The sequence below is a fragment of the Lepidochelys kempii genome, chromosome 22 (assembly GCF_965140265.1).
Source record: "Lepidochelys kempii isolate rLepKem1 chromosome 22, rLepKem1.hap2, whole genome shotgun sequence".
Classification (NCBI taxonomy): domain Eukaryota; kingdom Metazoa; phylum Chordata; order Testudines; family Cheloniidae; genus Lepidochelys; species Lepidochelys kempii.
In genome coordinates, this window is record NC_133277.1 from 3,257,515 (window position 1) to 3,267,412 (window position 9,898).

The window sequence follows — 9,898 nt, forward strand, 5'->3', positions numbered from 1 at the left end:
TTCAGACAAAAGCAGTAATAAAGTAGAATTAAAAATAATTACCAGGGAGTTGTGCTTCTGCTACCCTGCTGCCAAATAGTTCCTTAAAATGTATAATTTACTATTTTACTTTCGGGCTGAAGTATTTTTATTAGGTCAAAGTGTTGACAATGTTGTCATTCGCTGGATCTGCCAACACCCCCTACTTTGATTCCCCCCCTTCCCCCCCCAAAATCTGACCTGTACAGGCAGACAACTAGACTGGAGGTGTCTGGCACTGTATCAACACGGAATGAATCTGGGGAGATTTATGTTCGTGTTTCCAAAGCCCAGGGAAGCTCTGCAGTGACTGAGCTCACTAAAACAACTGTGTAAATGATCTCAGTCTGTTGTCAAAATGAAACTGGCGCTGCACCACTGTGCTCAGATCCCCAAAGAACAGGCTGCAATTTTCATGTCTCCATCACTTACACTGAGAAGGTCGACTTACTTTATCTCTTTCAGCTGAGACGTAGTTTTAAGTAAAAAAGGGAGCGAATCAGCAGAACAACTAAGACTCTAACCCACGTCAAATAGGCTTTTGTGTTTGCTACCCAAGCTTGGCATAAAATGTTAATTTGAAAATTATGCTTATGGAGTGTCTCATAACAGATGACCCAAACGTGCCATTGCTAATTTCAGGTTCTTACCAGAACTCATTGCATTATTGCTTGGTGGAGCAAGAACTTATTATTTGCAAGTTACTGCTGCTTGCACATACTAATGTGAAAAGCGGGGAAGCAGAGAAATAACATGCAGTCCTTCCCTGTTGTGTATACTTCAAATAAGAGGAAGGAGGTAAAACAGTTGTAATATCCAAGGTAAACAATGCCTGCTGTGTCTCACCTTTAAATGGATAATTCTTAAGGCAAATATAGTAACTGCAGTAATTTCTTTGATGCTCATCATAGTAATATGAGTGCCTCCGCTGATTTGAAAATAATTAGCAATAATCCTTCCTTCCCAGCCTGTTGGAGGAATTGCTTGATTAGTTTATAGATGGCTTGTTTGCTGCTCAAACTGGTACAAAAGGCAGTAAGCTGTGTGCATCTGATGTGATGCTATGCTCTGCACTGTTTCTCCCATTGAGTACAGACTCCAATTCAAGGTCACTGGCCTGATAGTTAAAGCTGTCCATGCAGCTGACTCTAGCTACTGAGAGATTCCATTCCCTTCTGTGATCTTTGCGACATACCCCTGACACAGTCAACAGTTTCACTGTTCATGTGAATAAATCATTGAGGTAGAGCTGAGTGTTGCATATGGTTCTGAACACAGCAAAACCTCTTGTGTCCACTGGGACTGAGTTTCGTACACGTTCAGTGCCTGAGGGTACATCTGCACACAAAGAAAAACCCAGGTCTGGCCCATGCCAGCTGACTTGGGCTTTTGGACCTTGGGCTCCAGGATGGTTTCATTGTTGTGTAGACTTGAAGGCTCTGGGACCCTTGCACTCTGCAGGATCCTAGAGCCTGGACTCCAGCTGTAAGAGTAGTTAAGTTCTGGAACAGGCTTCCAAGGGTGGCTGTGGAATCCCATCACTGGAGGTTTTTGAGAACAGGTTGGACAAAACCTGTTGGATGGTCTGGGGTTAGTTGGTTCTGCCCTAGTTGTGGGTGGGTGGGGTTGAACTCTGTGACCTCTCAAGGTCCATTGCATCCGAAGCAATACTCTAGGCTTGTCCAAGGGAGCTGCAGATACACTAGGCATCTGTCAGTTGACCTGGTTCCCAACTCCTGGAACACAGTAGTTCCCCGGCCCTGGTAAAGCACAGTCTGTCTTCATTGTAGAAGGCACCAAAGCACATTCTCTAATTGTGCAGACCAGCGTGGTTTGGGCATGCAGGTCTCCACGCTGCTGCAGGATGGAAAAGCCATGGTGGACCTCACAGTAAAATGCTGTAGGGGACAGTGGTACAGCCAAGGTGGTTCTAAAATGGGGGACCAGCTCTCATTTCCAGATCTGATTATTCCTATATTGTGGATGGGCGTAAGTCACGGTTTCTTCAGAAGACATGTAGAAAGCTCTGCTCTTCTGATGATAAAGGCCTGTCCGATTCAGTACAGGGGCCTGTCGAAACCATCCTTGTACCCATTGGTTATACCACAGTTCAGAGTTACAGTGTAGAGGGGCTCTAACTCTAGTTTTTTGCCAGAATTAAGGCTGAGCTTGGAGAGGGCAGGAGCAGTGTTGTGCTGTATTTAAAAGAGATTTTTGGCTGAGATTCCGAGAGCTGATGTGGACAGACCTGAGGGGGTTAGCCTCTAGGAGGCCCAGAACAGTGATGCATTTGGTCCAGTAGGTCACAGCTGAAAGTAAATAGCAGATGGTGCCAACTGGCTTCCTTACTACACCTGAGAACTGGCTCATGGCCAATGAACTTTGGTTAGGAAAGGCTGTGCCTGTGTTCCATGTACAGGCCCTAAACCCAGCTCCCGGCACTTTGCCTCTGATTGCTGCGAGGGGCAAGGACTGCTGCTGTCCCATCCTCTCTCTGCTCCAGCGAATGCCCTGGGCCAGCCCAGTCTCGCACCACAGTTCTGTTCTCTGCCTCGCTCAGAGCAGGCACAGCCCTGCCTTCACCCCCTTCTCCCTACGTTGCAGTGATAGCCCATGTAGCTAATCCATAGGAGGGTGGTGAGGCGGCGGTGATAAACCAGTTTTTATTTGAATAAAGTTAGTGCAGAACATTGGAAACAGCTCTGGGACTGCGCCGTGAGCACAAGAGCTGTTCTCTGAGCAAGGCCGGGGTAGCTGATGCATCTCTGAGCTCCTCTTGGCAGAGCCCAGTGCTTTGGACAGCATAATCCAAATGGCCTGGAGTTCCTCATGGATAAGCTAAAGCAGTAAATTGTTCCACTCCTTGATCTGTCCAGGAACAGTTGTATTGAGCATTTCTGTAAGAATTCCTCTGAAAATTGGCACTAAACGTCTCCAGATGCTGTGCTTGAATGAAAAAGAAAAGCTAATAAAATGGGGTGCCTCTGGCTTCGTGAAACCTATTTAAAGCGCTGACGGCCCTAACCACTCGAGGTAGGCTGACTTCATGTCAGAGTAGCTGTCCCATTCGCCGCCCCTTGGTGAGCTAAGTGAGCAATCGATATAATTTAATTCCATGGTAACAAACTTACCCTTTGAGCCAGAGCCTCTCGTGTTGCTGTACAAATGATGGCCTAGGTATTTATCTGGCAATGCTCACCATCAGGTCTGATCTCATGACTGTTAAGGTATTTTATCCTCACAACATCCCTGTGAGGTAGGGAGGGTAGATGAAGTGACTGGTCCAGGGTCACAGAGCCTTGAGTTAAACCCATTGCTTTTGAGTCTTTTTGTACTATTCACTGGCCACCATAGCCCCCATGTAAGGTGGGTCTGCGTTACCTGCCTTTGAGCGGGGGGTGGGGAGGGAATTGAGGCCCAGAAGCAGGAACTGGCTAGAGTGGGGAGCCAGAACCAGGAATAAAACCAGCATCCCCTGGCTTGCCTGGCCCTGGATCTGCCGCTCTGCTTGCTTCCCCCATATCCATAATATCACTTAATCTAAACCACAGGCACAAAGAAGCTGCAGTGAAAGCTGGAACTCTGCCCTCAGTGGCATCTTGTCTGCAATGTGGTCTTCTGGAAATTTTCCCATTACTCTGCCCCTGCCCAGCTCCACTGGGGCCTGCAAAATACTGTATAAGGTAGATGAGTGCAACTTGGAACTGTGGAGTAAGCTGAGCACTAGCCCTATGTCATCTAACCCTGTACCTGCTCTGGGCTACAGTTCATGTGCTCCCAGTAGACTCAGCTGTGGAGTGAGACCTGGCTGCAGGAGCTCCCAGCAGCTGTCACTACTTCCCTGCATGCATTTGCCATAGACCCCTTCCCTTGCTAAGAGTCACCACTGCAGGCTGGATGAGATCATGGGAAGAAGTGTTCGGGAGCTGGCCTGGAGGGAGGGGCTGCCCAGCTGGAGCTCTGCAGGAGGACTGGGGAGGCAGGAGCAGCTCTGCTAGGTTGGGAAGAAGGGCCAAGAGTTTGGGTGAGGGGTTGGTGGTGGTGGAGAGTTAACAGATTGAGTATCCTCATCATCTCCTCCAGGCTGGGTGCATGAGAAGGGCTGGTTGAGATAGCCAGTTCTGTAAGGTTTTCCCTACTGTTTCTGTATTGACTTATTAGGGCTTGTCTACATGGGAAAGCTAAACCCGTTTAAAAATCAGTTTTGTTAAACTGGTGCAAACCTCTGTATAGGCACTGTTGTTCAGGTTTAAGAATGGTTTGCTTCAGTTTAGCTTAAGCCAGTAAGAAACCAATACAATATAAACTGCTTTTAATCCCAAAGAGCATCTACACTGGGCTTGCAGCATTTTAACTAAGGCCATGTCCACACTTACAAGCTCACAACAGCAAAGCTGTACTGATACAGCCATGATTTGTTGGTGGGAGAACGTCTCCTGCAGACATAGTGCTGTGCACACAGGCGCTTCTGCCAGCAAAACGTATGTTGCTCAGGAAGGTGCTTTTTCACACCCCTGAGCGACAAAAGTTTTGCTGACATAAGTGGTAATGTAGACATGTCCTAAATCTGTCTTAAAACAGCCCTTTAGTTTAACCAGTTGTGGGTGAGTGGGTGTATACATGCGTGCATGCACACAAAGCCTTCATATCATTTATGCCTTTCCGGGGGCATGTTCTGTACTGCTTGAGATGGCTACTTTAAGCAATTTTTCTGGCCCTTGTTACAACAGTCATAGAATATCAGGGTTGGAAGGGACCCCTGAAGGTCATCTAGTCCAACCCCCTGCTCGAAGCAGGACCAATTCCCAGTTAAATCATCCCAGCCAGGGCTTTGTCAAGCCTGACCTTAAAAACCTCTAAGGAAGGAGATTCTACCACCTCCCTAGGTAACGCATTCCAGTGTTTCACCACCCTCTTAGTGAAAAAGTTTTTCCTAATATCCAATCTAAACCTCCCCCACTGCAACTTGAGACCATTACTCCTCGTTCTGTCATCTGCTACCATTGAGAACAGTCTAGAGCCATCCTCTTTGGAACCCCCTTTCAGGTAGTTGAAAGCAGCTATCAAATTCCCCCCTCATTCTTCTCTTCTGCAGGCTAAACAAGTCCCTTAAGATGGCAGCCGACTGAGGGCCCTCTAACCTGGTCTCTGACAGCGGCCAGTGCCAGCTGTTCAAGATCAATGTGCATGAAAACCTGCAGTTATGGAATAGCTTGAACACCAACCAGTTAGTGGCTGGCGTGGGCCCTGAGTCTTAAATCTCTAGAGCTGGATCGAATCAGTAGAGCCCATGGAAGTCAACACAGCATTTACAAATTTATGCTAGCTGAGGATTTGCCCCCTTGATCCATGTCACATCTACAATCTGATCTGCATTTGATAATACTGTAAACCGATTTCTTACGTGTTCACACAGCCAACAGGCATCACAGCAGAACTGAGCCTTCAAGAGGGACTTCCCTATAGAGAGGGTGATGGTGTGTCTGTGCTTAAGTAAGTAGCAGGCAATGTGGGCTAGTCGATACAGCATAGGGATAGGAGGCAGGAGACCACCATTCTGTTCTCTGCTCTGCTGCCGGATGCCAGTTACCACCGCTGTCTGTGTCTCCGTCGTCTATTTGGAGTGTAAAGCATTTGGGGCAGAGGCTGTTTCTCACTGTGTCTGTCCAGTGTCCAGTACAGTGGGACTGTAGGTGCAACTGTAATACAATTAATAGCAATGCAAATCCAGAGAACCCCAAAAGTTCTGGTGGAGTCGCTCCAGATTAACACCAGCAGTAGAGCTGCAGTGTGAATTTGGCCATGGGTCTATAAAACAAACCTGGAGATAATGTAGCAAAGCTGCTGCTCACCCCAGATAATTGACTCCTTACTGACAGGTTTCAGAGTAGCAGCCGTGTTAGTCTGTATTCGCAAAAAGGAAAGGAGGACTTGTGGCACCTTAGAGACTAACCCATTTATCTGAGCATAAGCTTTCGTAAGCTACAGCTCAATTCATCGGATGCATCCCATGAAGTGAGCTGTAGCTCACGAAAGCTTATGCTCATATAAATTTGTTAGTCTCTAAGGTGCCACAAGTCCTCCTTTCCTTTTTGACTCCTTACTGGTTCACTTGAACAGTAACAGCCCTGCTGATGACCTGGTGTTTGTGCACTGTGGCCAACTCCATTAAAATAACGTAGAATTGGCAAGTTCAACGAGGCAGTGAACAAATGAACTGAACAGTAGCTTTGCACTGCAGCGGTGTCACTAGTACTCAGCCACTTAGGTAAGTTGAAGCCTCAGTGGCTTGGCTTAATAAACCCACTGCCATAAAAAATACACTGGGTATAGTTATGGTCAATTGTATCGATGAATTGCTGTCAACCCCAGGGTAGCTAGTTATAGACCAAGGAGACATCTCCAAGCTGTAGGGACCTTGGAAAGCCCCTCTGCAGGGGGTGTCCATGGCAGTTTATTTGATCATAGTAGATCTGGAACCACAACAGGAGTTCCCATATAGTGACTGAGGCTCAGAGCAGCTCTGCTTATGCTTGCGGATGGGTGGGCAGATGGAAGTAAAACCAGTGGGATTGGCACTGGTATCCTGCTCTTTCCTTGGGAGTTGTCCATCTCTGGCAGGAAGTGTCCTCTGCCCATGGGATGAACTGAGGGCAAAGTTAATTTAAACTGACCATATGGATCCATTTCCTGACAGTGAGAGCTGCAGGACCATGGGATAATCTGCCCCCAGGAAGTGCTGGAAGCTCCATTGCTTGAGACAATTAAAGCTAGATTGGGTAAAAACACTAGGATGTGGATGAGGGGGAGTGATCTGGGGTAGTTTGGCGGTGATGGACTAGACAAGAGATGTAAATGGTTCCTCTCTGATGTCAGTGGTTCTCACCCCAGCAAGGCAGGGGCGGGGCGGTGACAGCAGGTCACCTCCAATCTCCACAACTTCAGTGCCCACCCCAAGCCTGTTCTAGACGTTGGTTGGAGCTAGGCCTATCAGCTTCCTTGCTGCCTTGCCCAGGTTAGAGAGCAGCAGCCTGGCGCTCACTAGTAACCTGGCCAGGTCCAAATGGGAAGGACGAGGATTCTTTTCTTCTTCGGCTGTCACAGCCTTGGCATTTCTCTCTCGTGCTAGCACAAACCTCTAGGCCTCACTGCTGTCACATGCTCCAGAGGCTTCTTGAAAACAGTGATTCAGTGGTTGGGGGTCATGGTGTCACAGCATGTAACCCTCTGCAGCCAGTGCAGTGTAGTTAGAGTTGGTATGTTAGGGCAGGGACTGTGTGTACGGACCTAAGCCTGATTAATAACTAAGGTATCAAATAGTCACAGGCCATAGACAGAGGCTGCACAAAATATTTGCAGGTTAATAACACGTAAAAGGAGACTTTACTGAGAAGGAATCAAGGTTAATGCTAAGACTCTTGAGCCCCCTCCTCTGCACCACTGGCTAAGTGCTTTATGAGCCTTACCGCCCACGGCTCCCTTGACATCATAGGGACATTATGTAGTGTCTGTGTCACATGCAAACTGTTACATGTCATGGCCCCGATTCGCTGTCTCTTGTGCTGTTCCATTGACATCAATGAGTTACTCACCCCAGATTTAACTCAGTATAAACAAGAGCAGCGTCAGGCCCTGTATCTAGTAAGACGCACTGATGCACAGATAAAATTACGTTAAGGTGGGTGCACAACTGAAAGTCTGTACTCGGAGAGTAATAATCAATGGTTTGCTGTCCAGCTGGGAGGGTGGATCTAGTGGGGTCCCACAGGGGTCAGTCCTGGGTCCAGTACTATTCAATATTTTCACTAATGACTTGGATAATGGAGTGGAGAGTGTGCTTGTAAAATTTGCAGGTGACACCGGGCTGGGAGGGGTTACAAGCACTTTGGAGGACAGGATTAGAATTCAAAATGACCTTGACCAATTGGAGAATAGTCTGAATTTAATAGGATGAAATTCAACAAAGAGAAGTGCAAAGTATTTCACTTAGGAAGAAAAAGTCAAATGCACAGGTACATAATGAGGAATAACTGACTAGGTGGTAATACTGCCGGAAAGGATCTGGGGGTTATAGTGATCACAGAATGAATATGAGTAGGGCCCTACCAAATTCACGGTCCATTTTCGTCAATTTCACAGTCATCGAATTTTTAAAATAGTAAGTTTCATGATTTCGCCTATTTAAATCTGAAATTTCGCGGTATTGTAATTGTAGGGGTCCTGATCCAAAAAGGAGTTGTGGGAGGGTTGCAAGATTATTGCAGGGGGGTTGCGGTTCTGCTACCCTTAATTCTGTGCCGCTTCTGGTGGCAACGCTGCCTTCAGAGCTGGGCAGCTGGAGAGCAGCAGCTGACGGCTGGTAGCTCAGCTCTGAAGGCAGAGCCACCACGAGCAGCAGTGCAGTAGTAAGGATGGCCTGGTACGGTATTGCCACCCTTACTTCTGTGTGGCTGCTGGCGGGGCGCTGCCCTCCGAGCTGGGCACCTGGCCAACAGCCGCTGCTTGCGGGCCACCCAGCTGTGAAGGCAGCAGAGAAGTAAGGGTGGCAATACTGTGACCACCCTAAAATAACCTTGTGATACCACCACCACCCCCGGAACCCTCTTTTGGGTCAGGACCCCCAATTTGAGAAACGCTGATCTCCCCCGTGAAATCTGAATAGTTCAGGGTAAAAACACACAAAAGACCAGATTTCACGCTCTGTGATGTGTTTTTCATGGTCGTGAATTTGGTAGGGCCCTAAATACGAGTCCACACTGTGATGCGGCTGTGAAAAAGGCTAATTTTGTGGTGTGTATTAACAGGAGCATTGCATGTAAAACACTGGAGGTAACTGTCCCACGTTACTCAGCACTGGTGAGGCCTCAGCTGGAATATTGGATCCAGTTCTGGGCACCACACGTTAGGAAAGATGTGGACAAACTGGAAAGAGTCTGGAGGAGAGCAACAAAACTGATCAAAGGTTTAAAAAACCTGACCTAGGAGGAAAGGTTAAAAAAACAGGGTGTGTTTAGTTTTGAGAAAAGAAGACGGAAGGGGAACTGGATAACAGTCTTCAGATCGGTTAAGGCTGTTATAAAGAGGACGGGGATCAATTGTTCTCCACGTCCACTGGAGGGAGAACAAGAAGCAATGGGCTTAGTCTGCAGCAAGGGAGATTTCAGTTAGATCTTAGGTAAAACTTTCCATCTACAAGGGTAGATCTGGAGCAGGCTTCCAAGGGAGATTGTGGAATCCCCATCATTAGAGGCTTTAGGAACAGGTTTCACAAACACCCATCAGAGATGGTCTAGTTGTACTTGGTCCTGCCTCAGTGCGGGGGGCTGGACCTGGTGACTACTCAGGTCCCTTCCAGCCATAGCGTTCTGTGATTCTGCACAGCTGCCGCTTCTCAGCATCGCAGGCCCTGGCTGTGTCGGCTTTGTGGAAACAGGCTTACCGTCAGGCACTAAGCTTGATTCGTCGCTTAGCTCGGGGATGCCAGGAGTCACTCCACTCAAGTCAATGGATTTGCAGTGTGTCAGAGGAGAATCCGGCCCTTCGCAAGTGGGGAATAGGTAAGCATCAAGTTAGATTGTAAACTCTAGGCGGCAGGGACTCTCTTTGTTCTGTCTTTGTACAGCGCCTAGCACAGTGGGGTCCTGGCCTAAGTTCCCTCTAAGCTGCATGATCTCGCAGCAGCCTATTAAGCGTCACACAGGCACTTAGGGCTGCGGAGGAGAGAGAGGTGTCTCCCCCAGCCCCAACCCAACCCCCGCCCCGACGTGTCATGGTTGGAGGAGAGGCACCTATCCCACGGCCCCAGCCTAGCTGAGGCGGGGAGAAGTGCCTCTCCCCCACCCACCCCCCCAGCCCAGGTGCTGCTGTGGGAAGAGAGGGC